Genomic DNA, 20,006 nt, shown 5'->3' on the forward strand with positions numbered 1-20,006 from the left:
TACACAAAAACTACTGTAAAGTGACAGGCAGCTGATTTGTTGGTACCTAATCTCTCTCCACTTTATATCTCTCCAACGTTTGCTATATCTCCCCTAAGTACCAAATATTATCATTTTGGACATGTGGTGATTATTTTTGTAAGGATGGTTTATGTGGCATTACCAAGGAACTTATATTATAGAATTTTAATATATTTTTTAATATACTCTGTAAAGCACTACAGAATATGTGTGCACTTTATAAATAACTGGTAATAATAATAGTTTATGTGGCATTACCAAGGGATTTCTATTATAGAATTTTAATATATTTTTAATATACTCTGTAAAGCACTACAGAATATGTGTGCACTTTATAAATAACTGGTAATAATAATATTATCTTTTTTATTATAAAGTTTTATTGGAACTGTTATGGGGAAATGTACTTCATAGGGCTCTGTATGAACTATGGAGACAAAACAATATTTTTTCAGAATTTTGGTGATTATCTTTATTAGGATAGTTTAGGTGGCATTGCCAATGGAATTCTATAATATATGTTTTATACATGTTGTAAAATGCTCCTAATATAATGGGCAGCAAGGATGGTGTAGTGGTTAGCATTACTACCTCCCAGCAAAGAGATTGTGGGTTCAATTCCCACCTTGGCCTGATAATCTCCCCACTCCTGGTTGGTTAATTGCTTCCCACGTTACATGAATTGGCAACTTGTCTCTGAAAAGCACTGTAAAATATATGTGAACTATATAATTAACTGGAAATAATGATATTACTTATATTTATAAAAAAGTTGAATGTTTTATTTTTTAGAAATTTACTCTTTAGTACTGTGTATTAACTAATTTTAATGTTTTATTTTTTAGAAATTTATTCTTTAGTGCTGTGTATTAACTATGGAGACAAAATTTTTTTTTTTTCCAGAATTTTTGTTTGTCTGGTTGTTCATTCTGGCATTACACAAAAACTACTGTAAAGTGACAGGCAGCTGATTTGTTGGTACCTAATCTCTCTCCACTTTATATCTCTCCAGCGTTTGCTATATCTCCCCTAAGTACCAAATATTATCATTTTGGACATGTGGTGATTATTTTTGTAAGGATGGTTTATGTGGCATTACCAAGGAACTTATATTATAGAATTTTAATATATTTTTTAATATACTCTGTAAAGCACTACAGAATATGTGTGCACTTTATAAATAACTGGTAATAATAATAGTTTATGTGGCATTACCAAGGGATTTCTATTATAGAATTTTAATATATTTTTAATATACTCTGTAAAGCACTACAGAATATGTGTGCACTTTATAAATAACTGGTGATAATAATATTATCTTTTTTATTATAAAGTTTTATTGGAACTGTTATGGGGAAATGTACTTCATAGGGCTCTGTATGAACTATGGAGACAAAACAATATATTTTCAGAATTTTGGTGATTATCTTTATTAGGATAGTTTAGGTGGCATTGCCAATGGAATTCTATAATATATGTTTTATACATGTTGTAAATTGCTCCTAATATAATGGGCAGCAATGATGGTGTAGTGGTTAGCATTACTACCTCCCAGCAAAGAGGTTGTGGGTTCGATTCCCACCTTGGTCTGATAATCTCATTAACTAATGTTAATGTTTTATTTTTTAGAAATTTACTCTTTAGTGCTGTGTATTAACTATGGAGACAAAATTTTTTTTTTTCCAGAATTTTTGTTTATCTTGTTGTTCATTCCGGCATTACACAAAAACTACTGTAAAGTGACAGGCAGCTGATTTGTTGGTACCTAATCTCTCTCCACTTTATATCTCTCCAACATTTGCTATATCTCCCCTAAGTACCAAATATTATCATTTTGGACATGTGGTGATTATTTTTGTAAGGATGGTTTATGTGGCATTACCAAGGAACTTATATTATAGAATTTTAATATATTTTTTAATATACTCTGTAAAGCACTACAGAATATGTGTGCACTTTATCAATTAACTCTCCTGGTTGGTTAATTGCTTCCCACAATACATGAATTGGCAACTTGTCTCTGAAAAACACTGTAAAATATATGTGAACTATATAAATAACTGGAAATAATGATATTACCTATATTTATAAAAAAGTTGAATGTTTTATTTTTTAGAAATGTACTCTTTAGTGCTGTGTATTAACTAATGTTAATGTTTTATTTTTTAGAAATTTACTCTTTAGTGCTGTGTATTAACTATGGAGACAAATTTTTTTTTTTTTCCAGAATTTTTGTTTGTCTTGTTGTTCATTCCGGCATTACACAAAAACTACTGTAAAGTGACAGGCAGCTGATTTGTTGGTACCTAATCTCTCTCCACTTTATATCTCTCCAACGTTTGCTATATCTCCCCTAAGTACCAAATATTATCATTTTGGACATGTGGTGATTATTTTTGTAAGGATGGTTTATGTGGCATTACCAAGGAACTTATATTATAGAATTTTAATATATTTTTTAATATACTCTGTAAAGCACTACAGAATATGTGTGCACTTTATCAATTAACTCTCCTGGTTGGTTAATTGCTTCCCACAATACATGAATTGGCAACTTGTCTCTGAAAAACACTGTAAAATATATGTGAACTATATAAATAACTGGAAATAATGATATTACCTATATTTATAAAAAAGTTGAATGTTTTATTTTTTAGAAATTTACTCTTTAGTGCTGTGTATTAACTAATGTTAATGTTTTATTTTTTAGAAATTTACTCTTTAGTGCTGTGTATTAACTATGGAGACAAATTTTTTTTTTTTTCCAGAATTTTTGTTTGTCTTGTTGTTCATTCCGGCATTACACAAAAACTACTGTAAAGTGACAGGCAGCTGATTTGTTGGTACCTAATCTCTCTCCACTTTATATCTCTCCAACGTTTGCTATATCTCCCCTAAGTACCAAATATTATCATTTTGGACATGTGGTGATTATTTTTGTAAGGATGGTTTATGTGGCATTACCAAGGAACTTATATTATAGAATTTTAATATATTTTTTAATATACTCTGTAAAGCACTACAGAATATGTGTGCACTTCATCAATTAACTCTCCTGGTTGGTTAATTGCTTCCCACAATACATGAATTGGCAACTTGTCTCTGAAAAACACTGTAAAATATATGTGAACTATATAAATAACTGGAAATAATGATATTACCTATATTTATAAAAAAGTTGAATGTTTTATTTTTTAGAAATTTACTCTTTAGTGCTGTGTATTAACTAATGTTAATGTTTTATTTTTTAGAAATTTACTCTTTAGTGCTGTGTATTAACTATGGAGACAATTTTTTTTTTTTTCCAGAATTTTTGTTTGTCTTGTTGTTCATTCCGGCATTACACAAAAACTACTGTAAAGTGACAGGCAGCTGATTTGTTGGTACCTAATCTCTCTCCACTTTATATCTCTCCAACGTTTGCTATATCTCCCCTAAGTACCAAATATTATCATTTTGGACATGTGGTGATTATTTTTGTAAGGATGGTTTATGTGGCATTACCAAGGAACTTATATTATAGAATTTTAATATATTTTTTAATATACTCTGTAAAGCACTACAGAATATGTGTGCACTTTATAAATAACTGGTAATAATAATAGTTTATGTGGCATTACCAAGGGATTTCTATTATAGAATTTTAATATATTTTTAATATACTCTGTAAAGCACTACAGAATATGTGTGCACTTTATAAATAACTGGTAATAATAATATTATCTTTTTTATTATAAAGTTTTATTGGAACTGTTATGGGGAAATGTACTTCATAGGGCTCTGTATGAAATATGGAGACAAAACAATATTTTTTCAGAATTTTGGTGATTATCTTTATTAGGATAGTTTAGGTGGCATTGCCAATGGAATTCTATAATATATGTTTTATACATGTTGTAAAATGCTCCTAATATAATGGGCAGCAAGGATGTTTTATTTTTTAGAAATTTACTCTTTAGTGCTGTGTATTAACTATGGAGACAACATTTTTTTTTTTTCCAGAATTTTTGTTTGTCTTGTTGTTCATTCCGGCATTACACAAAAACTACTGTAAAGTGACAGGCAGCTGATTTGTTGGTACCTAATCTCTCTCCACTTTATATCTCTCCAACGTTTGCTATATCTCCCCTAAGTACCAAATATTATCATTTTGGACATGTGGTGATTATTTTTGTAAGGATGGTTTATGCGGCATTACCAAGGAACTTATATTATAGAATTTTCATATATTTTTTAATATACTCTGTAAAGCACTACAGAATATGTGTGCACTTTATAAATAACTGGTAATAATAATAGTTTATGTGGCATTACCAAGGGATTTCTATTATAGAATTTTAATATACTCTGTAAAGCACTACAGAATATGTGTGCACTTTATAAATAACTGGTAATAATAATATTATCTTTTTTATTATAAAGTTTTATTGGAACTGTTATGGGGAAATGTACTTCATAGGGCTCTGTATGAACTATGGAGACAAAACAATATTTTTTCAGAATTTTGGTGATTATCTTTATTAGGATAGTTTAGGTGGCATTGCCAATGGAATTCTATAATATATGTTTTATACATGTTGTAAAATGCTCCTAATATAATGGTCAGCAAGGATGGTGTAGTGGTTAGCATTACTACCTCCCAGCAAAGAGGTTTGATAATCTCCCCACTCCCCACTCTTGGCTTGATAATCTCCCCACTCTTAATTCCCACCTTGGCCTGATAATCTCCCCACTCCTGGTTGGTTAATTGCTTCCCACGATACATGAATTGGCAACTTGTCTCTGAAAAGCACTGTAAAATATATGTGAACTATATAAATAACTGGAAATAATGATATTACCTATATTTATAAAAAAGTTGAATGTTTTATTTTTTAGAAATTTACTCTTTAGTGCTGTGTATTAACTAATGTTAATGTTTTATTTTTTAGAAATTTACTCTTTAGTGCTGTGTATTAACTATGGAGACAAATTTTTTTTTTTTTCCAGAATTTTTGTTTGTCTTGTTGTTCATTCCGGCATTACACAAAAACTACTGTAAAGTGACAGGCAGCTGATTTGTTGGTACCTAATCTCTCTCCACTTTATATCTCTCCAACGTTTGCTATATCTCCCCTAAGTACCAAATATTATCATTTTGGACATGTGGTGATTATTTTTGTAAGGATGGTTTATGTGGCATTACCAAGGAATTTATATTATTGAATTTTAATATATTTTTTAATATACTCTGTAAAGCACTACAGAATATGTGTGCACTTTATAAATAACTGGTAATAATAATAGTTTATGTGGCATTACCAAGGGATTTCTATTATAGAATTTTAATATATTTTTAATATACTCTGTAAAGCACTACAGAATATGTGTGCACTTTATAAATAACTGGTAATAATAATATTATCTATTTTATTATAAAGTTTTATTGGAACTGTTATGGGGAAATGTACTTCATAGGGCTCTGTAAGAACTATGGAGACAAAACAATATTTTTTCAGAATTTTGGTGATTATCTTTATTAGGATAGTTTAGGTGGCATTGCCAATGGAATTCTATAATATATGTTTAATACATGTTGTAAAATGCTCCTAATATAATGGGCAGCAAGGATATTATCTTTTTAGCATTACTACCTCCCAGCAAAGAGGTTGTTGGTTCGATTCCCACCTTGGCCTGATAATCTCCCCACTCTCCTGGTTGGTTAATTGCTTCACACGATACATGAATTGGCAACTTGTCTCTGAAAAGCACTTTAAAATATATGTGAACTATATAAATAACTGGAAATAATGATATTACTTATATTTATAAAAAAGTTGAATGTTTTATTTTTTAGAAATTTACTCTTTAGTGCTGTGTATTAACTATGGAGACAAAATTTTTTTTTTTCCAGAATTTTTGTTTGTCTGGTTGTTCATTCCGGCATTACACAAAAACTACTGTAAAGTGACAGGCAGCTGATTTGTTGGTACCTAATCTCTCTCCACTTTATATCTCTCCAATGTTTGCTATATCTCCCCTAAGTACCAAATATTATCATTTTGGACATGTGGTGATTATTTTTGTAAGGATGGTTTATGTGGCATTACCAAGGAACTTATATTATAGAATTTTAATATATTTTTTAATATACTCTGTAAAGCACTACAGAATATGTGTGCACTTTATAAATAACTGGTAATAATAATAGTTTATGTGGCATTACCAAGGGATTTCTATTATAGAATTTTAATATATTTTTAATATACTCTGTAAAGCACTACAGAATATGTGTGCACTTTATAAATAACTGGTAATAATAATATTATCTTTTTTATTATAAAGTTTTATTGGAACTGTTATGGGGAAATGTACTTCATAGGGCTCTGTATGAACTATGGAGACAAAACAATATTTTTTCAGAATTTTGGTGATTATCTTTATTAGGATAGTTTAGGTGGCATTGCCAATGGAATTCTATAATATATGTTTTATACATGTTGTAAAATGCTCCTAATATAATGGTCAGCAAGGATGGTGTAGTGGTTAGCATTACTACCTCCCAGCAAAGAGGTTTGATAATCTCCCCACTCCCCACTCTTGGCTTGATAATCTCCCCACTCTTAATTCCCACCTTGGCCTGATAATCTCCCCACTCCTGGTTGGTTAATTGCTTCCCACGATACATGAATTGGCAACTTGTCTCTGAAAAGCACTGTAAAATATATGTGAACTATATAAATAACTGGAAATAATGATATTACCTATATTTATAAAAAAGTTGAATGTTTTATTTTTTAGAAATTTACTCTTTAGTGCTGTGTATTAACTAATGTTAATGTTTTATTTTTTAGAAATTTACTCTTTAGTGCTGTGTATTAACTATGGAGACAATTTTTTTTTTTTTTCCAGAATTTTTGTTTGTCTTGTTGTTCATTCCGGCATTACACAAAAACTACTGTAAAGTGACAGGCAGCTGATTTGTTGGTACCTAATCTCTCTCCACTTTATATCTCTCCAACGTTTGCTATATCTCCCCTAAGTACCAAATATTATCATTTTGGACATGTGGTGATTATTTTTGTAAGGATGGTTTATGTGGCATTACCAAGGAATTTATATTATTGAATTTTAATATATTTTTTAATATACTCTGTAAAGCACTACAGAATATGTGTGCACTTTATAAATAACTGGTAATAATAATAGTTTATGTGGCATTACCAAGGGATTTCTATTATAGAATTTTAATATATTTTTAATATACTCTGTAAAGCACTACAGAATATGTGTGCACTTTATAAATAACTGGTAATAATAATATTATCTATTTTATTATAAAGTTTTATTGGAACTGTTATGGGGAAATGTACTTCATAGGGCTCTGTAAGAACTATGGAGACAAAACAATATTTTTTCAGAATTTTGGTGATTATCTTTATTAGGATAGTTTAGGTGGCATTGCCAATGGAATTCTATAATATATGTTTAATACATGTTGTAAAATGCTCCTAATATAATGGGCAGCAAGGATATTATCTTTTTAGCATTACTACCTCCCAGCAAAGAGGTTGTTGGTTCGATTCCCACCTTGGCCTGATAATCTCCCCACTCTCCTGGTTGGTTAATTGCTTCACACGATACATGAATTGGCAACTTGTCTCTGAAAAGCACTTTAAAATATATGTGAACTATATAAATAACTGGAAATAATGATATTACCTATATTTATAAAAAAGTTGAATGTTTTATTTTTTAGAAATTTACTCTTTAGTGCTGTGTATTAACTATGGAGACAAAATTTTTTTTTTTCCAGAATTTTTGTTTGTCTGGTTGTTCATTCCGGCATTACACAAAAACTACTGTAAAGTGACAGGCAGCTGATTTGTTGGTACCTAATCTCTCTCCACTTTATATCTCTCCAATGTTTGCTATATCTCCCCTAAGTACCAAATATTATCATTTTGGACATGTGGTGATTATTTTTGTAAGGATGGTTTATGTGGCATTACCAAGGAACTTATATTATAGAATTTTAATATATTTTTTAATATACTCTGTAAAGCACTACAGAATATGTGTGCACTTTATAAATAACTGGTAATAATAATAGTTTATGTGGCATTACCAAGGGATTTCTATTATAGAATTTTAATATATTTTTAATATACTCTGTAAAGCACTACAGAATATGTGTGCACTTTATAAATAACTGGTAATAATAATATTATCTTTTTTATTATAAAGTTTTATTGGAACTGTTATGGGGAAATGTACTTCATAGGGCTCTGTATGAACTATGGAGACAAAACAATATTTTTTCAGAATTTTGGTGATTATCTTTATTAGGATAGTTTAGGTGGCATTGCCAATGGAATTCTATAATATATGTTTTATACATGTTGTAAATTGCTCCTAATATAATGGGCAGCAAGGATGGTGTAGTGGTTAGCATTACTACCTCCCAGCAAAGAGGTTGTGGGTTCGATTCCCACCTTGGCTTGATAATCTCCCCACTCTTAATTCCCACCTTGGCCTGATAATCTCCCCACTCTTAATTGGTTCCTGGTTAATTGGTTTCCCACTCTCCTGGTTGGTTAATTGCTTCCCATGATACATGATTTGGCAACTTGTCTCTGAAAAGCACTGTAAAATATATGTGAACTATATAAATAACTGGAAATAATGATATTACATATATTTATAAAAAAGTTGAATGTTTTATTTTTTAGAAATTTACTCTTTAGTGCTGTGTATTAACTATGGAGACAAATTTTTTTTTTTTCCAGAATTTTTGTTTGTCTGGTTGTTCATTCCGGCATTACACAAAAACCACTGTAAAGTGACAGGCAGCTGATTTGTTGGTACCTAATCTCTCTCCACTTTATATCTCTCCAATGTTTGCTATATCTCCCCTAAGTACCAAATATTATCATTTTGGACATGTGGTGATTATTTTTGTAAGGATGGTTTATGTGGCATTACCAAGGAACTTATATTATAGAATTTTAATATATTTTTTAATATACTCTGTAAAGCACTACAGAATATGTGTGCACTTTATAAATAACTGGTAATAATAATAGTTTATGTGGCATTACCAAGGGATTTCTATTATAGAATTTTAATATATTTTTAATATACTCTGTAAAGCACTACAGAATATGTGTGCACTTTATAAATAACTGGTAATAATAATATTATCTTTTTTATTATAAAGTTTTATTGGAACTGTTATGGGGAAATGTACTTCATAGGGCTCTGTATGAACTATGGAGACAAAACAATATTTTTTCAGAATTTTGGTGATTATCTTTATTAGGATAGTTTAGGTGGCATTGCCAATGGAATTCTATAATATATGTTTTATACATGTTGTAAATTGCTCCAAATATAATGGGCAGCAAGGATGGTGTAGTGGTTAGCATTACTACCTCCCAGCAAAGAGGTTGTGGGTTCGATTCCCACCTTGGCTTGATAATCTCCCCACTCTTAATTCCCACCTTGGCCTGATAATCTCCCCACTCTTAATTGGTTCATGGTTAATTGGTTTCCCACTCTCCTGGTTGGTTAATTGCTTCCCACGATACATGATTTGGCAACTTGTCTCTGAAAAGCACTGTAAAATATATGTGAACTATATAAATAACTGGAAATAATGATATTACATATATTTATAAAAAAGTTGAATGTTTTATTTTTTTAGAAATTTACTCTTTAGTGCTGTGTATTAACTATGGAGACAAAATTTTTTTTTTTCCAGAATTTTTGTTTGTCTGGTTGTTCATTCCGGCATTACACAAAAACCACTGTAAAGTGACAGGCAGCTGATTTGTTGGTACCTAATCTCTCTCCACTTTATATCTCTCCAATGTTTGCTATATCTCCCCTAAGTACCAAATATTATCATTTTGGACATGTGGTGATTATTTTTGTAAGGATGGTTTATGTGGCATTACCAAGGAACTTATATTATAGAATTTTAATATATTTTTTAATATACTCTGTATAGCACTACAGAATATGTGTGCACTTTATAAATAACTGGTAATAATAATAGTTTATGTGGCATTACCAAGGGATTTCTATTATAGAATTTTAATATATTTTTAATATACTCTGTAAAGCACTACAGAATATGTGTGCACTTTATAAATAACTGGTAATAATAATATTATCTTTTTTATTATAAAGTTTTATTGGAACTGTTATGGGGAAATGTACTTCATAGGGCTCTGTATGAACTATGGAGACAAAACAATATTTTTTCAGAATTTTGGTGATTATCTTTATTAGGATAGTTTAGGTGGCATTGCCAATGGAATTCTATAATATATGTTTTATACATGTTGTAAAATGCTCCTAATATAATGGGCAGCAAGGATGGTGTAGTGGTTAGCATTACCACCTTCTAGCAAAGAGGTTGTGGGTTCAATTCCCACCTTGGCCTGATAATCTCCCCACTCTTAATTCCCACCTTGGCCTGATAATCTCCCCACTCTTAATTGGTTCATGGTTAATTGGTTTCCCACTCTCCTGGTTGGTTAATTGCTTCCCACAATACATGATTTGGCAACATGTCTCTGAAAAGCCATGTAAAATATATGTGAACTATATAAATAACTGGAAATAATGATATTACCTATATTTATAAAAAAGTTGAATGTTTTATTTTTTAGAAATTTACTCTTTAGTGCTGTGTATTAACTATGGAGACAAAATTTTTTTTTTTCCAGAATTTTTGTTTGTCTGTTTGTTCATTCCGGCATTACACAAAAACCACTGTAAAGTGACAGGCAGCTGATTTGTTGGTACCTAATCTCTCTCCACTTTATATCTCTCCAATGTTTGCTATATCTCCCCTAAGTACCAAATATTATCATTTTGGACATGTGGTGATTATTTTTGTAAGGATGGTTTATGTGGCATTACCAAGGAACTTATATTATAGAATTTTAATATATTTTTTAATATACTCTGTAAAGCACTACAGAATATGTGTGCACTTTATAAATAACTGGTAATAATAATAGTTTATGTGGCATTACCAAGGGATTTCTATTATAGAATTTTAATATATTTTTAATATACTCTGTAAAGCACTACAGAATATGTGTGCACTTTATAAATAACTGGTAATAATAATATTATCTTTTTTATTATAAAGTTTTATTGAAACTGTTATGGGGAAATGTACTTCATAGGGCTCTGTATGAACTATGGAGACAAAACAATATTTTTTCAGAATTTTGGTGATTATCTTTATTAGGATAGTTTAGGTGGCATTGCCAATGGAATTCTATAATATATGTTTTATACATGTTGTAAAATGCTCCTAATATAATGGTCAGCAAGGATGGTGTAGTGGTTAGCATTACTACCTCCCAGCAAAGAGGTTTGATAATCTCCCCACTCCCCACTCTTGGCTTGATAATCTCCCCACTCTTAATTCCCACCTTGGCCTGATAATCTCCCCACTCCTGGTTGGTTAATTGCTTCCCACGATACATGAATTGGCAACTTGTCTCTGAAAAGCACTGTAAAATATATGTGAACTATATAAATAACTGGAAATAATGATATTACCTATATTTATAAAAAAGTTGAATGTTTTATTTTTTAGAAATTTACTCTTTAGTGCTGTGTATTAACTAATGTTAATGTTTTATTTTTTAGAAATTTACTCTTTAGTGCTGTGTATTAACTATGGAGACAAATTTTTTTTTTTTTCCAGAATTTTTGTTTGTCTTGTTGTTCATTCCGGCATTACACAAAAACTACTGTAAAGTGACAGGCAGCTGATTTGTTGGTACCTAATTTCTCTCCACTTTATATCTCTCCAACGTTTGCTATATCTCCCCTAAGTACCAAATATTATCATTTTGGACATGTGGTGATTATTTTTGTAAGGATGGTTTATGTGGCATTACCAAGGAATTTATATTATTGAATTTTAATATATTTTTTAATATACTCTGTAAAGCACTACAGAATATGTGTGCACTTTATAAATAACTGGTAATAATAATAGTTTATGTGGCATTACCAAGGGATTTCTATTATAGAATTTTAATATATTTTTAATATACTCTGTAAAGCACTACAGAATATGTGTGCACTTTATAAATAACTGGTAATAATAATATTATCTATTTTATTATAAAGTTTTATTGGAACTGTTATGGGGAAATGTACTTCATAGGGCTCTGTAAGAACTATGGAGACAAAACAATATTTTTTCAGAATTTTGGTGATTATCTTTATTAGGATAGTTTAGGTAGCATTGCCAATGGAATTCTATAATATATGTTTAATACATGTTGTAAAATGCTCCTAATATAATGGGCAGCAAGGATATTATCTTTTTAGCATTACTACCTCCCAGCAAAGAGGTTGTTGGTTCGATTCCCACCTTGGCCTGATAATCTCCCCACTCTCCTGGTTGGTTAATTGCTTCCCACGATACATGAATTGGCAACTTGTCTCTGAAAAGCACTGTAAAATATATGTGAACTATATAAATAACTGGAAATAATGATATTACCTATATTTATAAAAAAGTTGAATGTTTTATTTTTTAGAAATTTACTCTTTAGTGCTGTGTATTAACTATGGAGACAAAATTTTTTTTTTCCAGAATTTTTGTTTGTCTGGTTGTTCATTCCGGCATTACACAAAAACTACTGTAAAGTGACAGGCAGCTGATTTGTTGGTACCTAATCTCTCTCCACTTTATATCTCTCCAATGTTTGCTATATCTCCCCTAAGTACCAAATATTATCATTTTGGACATGTGGTGATTATTTTTGTAAGGATGGTTTATGTGGCATTACCAAGGAACTTATATTATAGAATTTTAATATATTTTTTAATATACTCTGTAAAGCACTACAGAATATGTGTGCACTTTATAAATAACTGGTAATAATAATAGTTTATGTGGCATTACCAAGGGATTTCTATTATAGAATTTTAATATATTTTTAATATACTCTGTAAAGCACTACAGAATATGTGTGCACTTTATAAATAACTGGTAATAATAATATTATCTTTTTTATTATAAAGTTTTATTGGAACTGTTATGGGGAAATGTACTTCATAGGGCTCTGTATGAACTATGGAGACAAAACAATATTTTTTCAGAATTTTGGTGATTATCTTTATTAGGATAGTTTAGGTGGCATTGCCAATGGAATTCTATAATATATGTTTTATACATGTTGTAAATTGCTCCAAATATAATGGGCAGCAAGGATGGTGTAGTGGTTAGCATTACTACCTCCCAGCAAAGAGGTTGTGGATTCGATTCCCAGCTTGGCTTGATAATCTCCCCACTCTTAATTCCCACCTTGGCCTGATAATCTTAATTGGTTCCTGGTTAATTGGTTTCCCACTCTCCTGGTTGGTTAATTGCTTCCCACGATACATGATTTGGCAACTTGTCTCTGAAAAGCACTGTAAAATATATGTGAACTATATAAATAACTGGAAATAATGATATGACCTATATTTATAAAAAAGTTGAATGTTTTATTTTTTAGAAATTTACTCTTTAGTGCTGTGTATTAACTATGGAGACAAAATTTTTTTTTTTCCAGAATTTTTGTTTGTCTGTTTGTTCATTCCGGCATTACACAAAAACCACTGTAAAGTGACAGGCAGCTGATTTGTTGGTACCTAATCTCTCTCCACTTTATATCTCTCCAATGTTTGCTATATCTCCCCTAAGTACCAAATATTATCATTTTGGACATGTGGTGATTATTTTTGTAAGGATGGTTTATGTGGCATTACCAAGGAACTTATATTATAGAATTTTAATATATTTTTAAATATACTCTGTAAAGCACTACAGAATATGTGTGCACTTTATATATAACTGGTAATAATAATAGTTTATGTGGCATTACCAAGGGATTTCTATTATAGAATTTTAATATATTTTTAATATACTCTGTAAAGCACTACAGAATATGTGTGCACTTTATAAATAACTGGTAATAATAATATTATCTTTTTTATTATAAAGTTTTATTGAAACTGTTATGGGGAAATGTACTTCATAGGGCTCTGTATGAACTATGGAGACAAAACAATATTTTTTCAGAATTTTGGTGATTATCTTTATTAGGATAGTTTAGGTGGCATTGCCAATGGAATTCTATAATATATGTTTTATACATGTTGTAAAATGCTCCTAATATAATGGTCAGCAAGGATGGTGTAGTGGTTAGCATTACTACCTCCCAGCAAAGAGGTTTGATAATCTCCCCACTCCCCACTCTTGGCTTGATAATCTCCCCACTCTTAATTCCCACCTTGGCCTGATAATCTCCCCACTCCTGGTTGGTTAATTGCTTCCCACGATACATGAATTGGCAACTTGTCTCTGAAAAGCACTGTAAAATATATGTGAACTATATAAATAACTGGAAATAATGATATTACCTATATTTATAAAAAAGTTGAATGTTTTATTTTTTAGAAATTTACTCTTTAGTGCTGTGTATTAACTAATGTTAATGTTTTATTTTTTAGAAATTTACTCTTTAGTGCTGTGTATTAACTATGGAGACAAATTTTTTTTTTTTTCCAGAATTTTTGTTTGTCTTGTTGTTCATTCCGGCATTACACAAAAACTACTGTAAAGTGACAGGCAGCTGATTTGTTGGTACCTAATCTCTCTCCACTTTATATCTCTCCAACGTTTGCTATATCTCCCCTAAGTACCAAATATTATCATTTTGGGCATGTGGTGATTATTTTTGTAAGGATGGTTTATGTGGCATTACCAAGGAATTTATATTATTGAATTTTAATATATTTTTTAATATACTCTGTAAAGCACTACAGAATATGTGTGCACTTTATAAATAACTGGTAATAATAATAGTTTATGTGGCATTACCAAGGGATTTCTATTATAGAATTTTAATATATTTTTAATATACTCTGTAAAGCACTACAGAATATGTGTGCACTTTATAAATAACTGGTAATAATAATATTATCTATTTTATTATAAAGTTTTATTGGAACTGTTATGGGGAAATGTACTTCATAGGGCTCTGTAAGAACTATGGAGACAAAACAATATTTTTTCAGAATTTTGGTGATTATCTTTATTAGGATAGTTTAGGTGGCATTGCCAATGGAAATCTATAATATATGTTTAATACATGTTGTAAAATGCTCCCAATATAATGGGCAGCAAGGATATTATCTTTTTAGCATTACTACCTCCCAGCAAAGAGGTTGTTGGTTCGATTCCCACCTTGGCCTGATAATCTCCCCACTCTCCTGGTTGGTTAATTGCTTCCCACGATACATGAATTGGCAACTTGTCTCTGAAAAGCACTGTAAAATATATGTGAACTATATAAATAACTGGAAATAATGATATTACCTATATTTATAAAAAAGTTGAATGTTTTATTTTTTAGAAATTTACTCTTTAGTGCTGTGTATTAACTATGGAGACAAAATTTTTTTTTTTCCAGAATTTTTGTTTGTCTGGTTGTTCATTCCGGCATTACACAAAAACTACTGTAAAGTGACAGGCAGCTGATTTGTTGGTACCTAATCTCTCTCCACTTTATATCTCTCCAATGTTTGCTATATCTCCCCTAAGTACCAAATATTATCATTTTGGACATGTGGTGATTATTTTTGTAAGGATGGTTTATGTGGCATTACCAAGGAACTTATATTATAGAATTTTAATATATTTTTTAATATACTCTGTAAAGCACTACAGAATATGTGTGCACTTTATAAATAACTGGTAATAATAATAGTTTATGTGGCATTACCAAGGGATTTCTATTATAGAATTTTAATATATTTTTAATATACTCTGTAAAGCACTACAGAATATGTGTGCACTTTATAAATAACTGGTAATAATAATATTATCTTTTTTATTATAAAGTTTTATTGGAACTGTTATGGGGAAATGTACTTCATAGGGCTCTGTATGAACTATGGAGACAAAACAATATTTTTTCAGAATTTTGGTGATTATCTTTATTAGGATAGTTTAGGTGGCATTGCCAATGGAATTCTATAATATATGTTTTATACATGTTGTAAATTGCTCCTAATATAATGGGCAGCAAGGATGGTGTAGTGGTTAGCAAAGAGGTTGTGGGTTCGATTCCCACCTTGGCTTGATAATCTCCCCACTCTTAATTCCCACCTTGGCCTGATAATCTCCACACTCTTAATTGGTTCCTGGTTAATTGGTTTCCCACTCTCCTGGTTGGTTAATTGCTTCCCACGATACATGATTTGGCAACTTGTCTCTGAAAAGCACTGTAAAATATATGTGAACTATATAAATAACTGGAAATAATGATATTACATATATTTATAAAAAAGTTGAATGTTTTATTTTTTAGAAATTTACTCTTTAGTGCTGTGTATTAACTATGGAGATAAAAATTTTTTTTTTCCAGAATTTTTGTTTGTCTGGTTGTTCATTCCGGCATTACACAAAAACTACTGTAAAGTGACAGGCAGCTGATTTGTTGGTACCTAATCTCTCTCCACTTTATATCTCACCAATGTTTGCTATATCTCCCCTAAGTACCAAATATTATCATTTTGGACATGTGGTGATTATTTTTGTAAGGATGGTTTATGTGGCATTACCAAGGAACTTATATTATAGAATTTTAATATATTTTTTAATATACTCTGTAAAGCACTACAGAATATGTGTGCACTTTATAAATAACTGGTAATAATAATAGTTTATGTGGCATTACCAAGGGATTTCTATTATAGAATTTTAATATATTTTTAATATACTCTGTAAAGCACTACAGAATATGTGTGCACTTTATAAATAACTGGTGATAATAATATTATCTTTTTTATTATAAAGTTTTATTGGAACTGTTATGGGGAAATGTACTTCATAGGGCTCTGTATGAACTATGGAGACAAAACAATATTTTTTCAGAATTTTGGTGATTATCTTTATTAGGATAGTTTAGGTGGCATTGCCAATGGAATTCTATAATATATGTTTTATACATGTTGTAAATTGCTCCTAATATAATGGGCAGCAAGGATGGTGTAGTGGTTAGCATTATTACCTCCCAGCAAAGAGGTTGTGGGTTCGATTCCCACCTTGGTCTGATAATCTCATTAACTAATGTTAATGTTTAATTTTTTAGAAATTTACTCTTTAGTGCTGTGTATTAACTATGGAGACAAAATTTTTTTTTTTCCAGAAATTTTGTTTGTCTGTTTGTTCATTCCGGCATTACACAAAAACCACTGTAAAGTGACAGGCAGCTGATTTGTTGGTACCTAATCTCTCTCCACTTTATATCTCTCCAATGTTTGCTATATCTCCCCTAAGTACCAAATATTATCATTTTGGACATGTGGTGATTATTTTTGTAAGGATGGTTTATGTGGCATTACCAAGGAACTTATATTATAGAATTTTAATATATTTTTAAATATACTCTGTAAAGCACTACAGAATATGTGTGCACTTTATATATAACTGGTAATAATAATAGTTTATGTGGCATTACCAAGGGATTTCTATTATAGAATTTTAATATATTTTTAATATACTCTGTAAAGCACTACAGAATATGTGTGCACTTTATAAATAACTGGTAATAATAATATTATCTTTTTTATTATAAAGTTTTATTGAAACTGTTATGGGGAAATGTACTTCATAGGGCTCTGTATGAACTATGGAGACAAAACAATATTTTTTCAGAATTTTGGTGATTATCTTTATTAGGATAGTTTAGGTGGCATTGCCAATGGAATTCTATAATATATGTTTTATACATGTTGTAAAATGCTCCTAATATAATGGTCAGCAAGGATGGTGTAGTGGTTAGCATTACTACCTCCCAGCAAAGAGGTTTGATAATCTCCCCACTCCCCACTCTTGGCTTGATAATCTCCCCACTCTTAATTCCCACCTTGGCCTGATAATCTCCCCACTCCTGGTTGGTTAATTGCTTCCCACGATACATGAATTGGCAACTTGTCTCTGAAAAGCACTGTAAAATATATGTGAACTATATAAATAACTGGAAATAATGATATTACCTATATTTATAAAAAAGTTGAATGTTTTATTTTTTAGAAATTTACTCTTTAGTGCTGTGTATTAACTAATGTTAATGTTTTATTTTTTAGAAATTTACTCTTTAGTGCTGTGTATTAACTATGGAGACAAATTTTTTTTTTTTTCCAGAATTTTTGTTTGTCTTGTTGTTCATTCCGGCATTACACAAAAACTACTGTAAAGTGACAGGCAGCTGATTTGTTGGTACCTAATCTCTCTCCACTTTATATCTCTCCAACGTTTGCTATATCTCCCCTAAGTACCAAATATTATCATTTTGGGCATGTGGTGATTATTTTTGTAAGGATGGTTTATGTGGCATTACCAAGGAATTTATATTATTGAATTTTAATATATTTTTTAATATACTCTGTAAAGCACTACAGAATATGTGTGCACTTTATAAATAACTGGTAATAATAATAGTTTATGTGGCATTACCAAGGGATTTCTATTATAGAATTTTAATATATTTTTAATATACTCTGTAAAGCACTACAGAATATGTGTGCACTTTATAAATAACTGGTAATAATAATATTATCTATTTTATTATAAAGTTTTATTGGAACTGTTATGGGGAAATGTACTTCATAGGGCTCTGTAAGAACTATGGAGACAAAACAATATTTTTTCAGAATTTTGGTGATTATCTTTATTAGGATAGTTTAGGTGGCATTGCCAATGGAAATCTATAATATATGTTTAATACATGTTGTAAAATGCTCCCAATATAATGGGCAGCAAGGATATTATCTTTTTAGCATTACTACCTCCCAGCAAAGAGGTTGTTGGTTCGATTCCCACCTTGGCCTGATAATCTCCCCACTCTCCTGGTTGGTTAATTGCTTCCCACGATACATGAATTGGCAACTTGTCTCTGAAAAGCACTGTAAAATATATGTGAACTATATAAATAACTGGAAATAATGATATTACCTATATTTATAAAAAAGTTGAATGTTTTATTTTTTAGAAATTTACTCTTTAGTGCTGTGTATTAACTATGGAGACAAATTTTTTTTTTTTCCAGAATTTTTGTTTGTCTGGTTGTTCATTCCGGCATTACACAAAAACTACTGTAAAGTGACAGGCAGCTGATTTGTTGGTACCTAATCTCTCTCCACTTTATATCTCTCCAATGTTTGCTATATCTCCCCTAAGTACCAAATATTATCATTTTGGACATGTGGTGATTATTTTTGTAAGGATGGTTTATGTGGCATTACCAAGGAACTTATATTATAGAATTTTAATATATTTTTTAATATACTCTGTAAAGCACTACAGAATATGTGTGCACTTTATAAATAACTGGTAATAATAATAGTTTATGTGGCATTACCAAGGGATTTCTATTATAGAATTTTAATATATTTTTAATATACTCTGTAAAGCACTACAGAATATGTGTGCACTTTATAAATAACTGGTAATAATAATATTATCTTTTTTATTATAAAGTTTTATTGGAACTGTTATGGGGAAATGTACTTCATAGGGCTCTGTATGAACTATGGAGACAAAACAATATTTTTTCAGAATTTTGGTGATTATCTTTATTAGGATAGTTTAGGTGGCATTGCCAATGGAATTCTATAATATATGTTTTATACATGTTGTAAATTGCTCCTAATATAATGGGCAGCAAGGATGGTGTAGTGGTTAGCAAAGAGGTTGTGGGTTCGATTCCCACCTTGGCTTGATAATCTCCCCACTCTTAATTCCCACCTTGGCCTGATAATCTCCCCACTCTTAATTGGTTCCTGGTTAATTGGTTTCCCACTCTCCTGGTTGGTTAATTGCTTCCCACGATACATGATTTGGCAACTTGTCTCTGAAAAGCACTGTAAAATATATGTGAACTATATAAATAACTGGAAATAATGATATT

The sequence above is a fragment of the Taudactylus pleione genome, unplaced genomic scaffold (genome assembly GCF_031769625.1).
Source record: "Taudactylus pleione unplaced genomic scaffold, aTauple2 ptg000731l, whole genome shotgun sequence".
NCBI classification, from domain to species: Eukaryota; Metazoa; Chordata; class Amphibia; order Anura; family Myobatrachidae; genus Taudactylus; species Taudactylus pleione.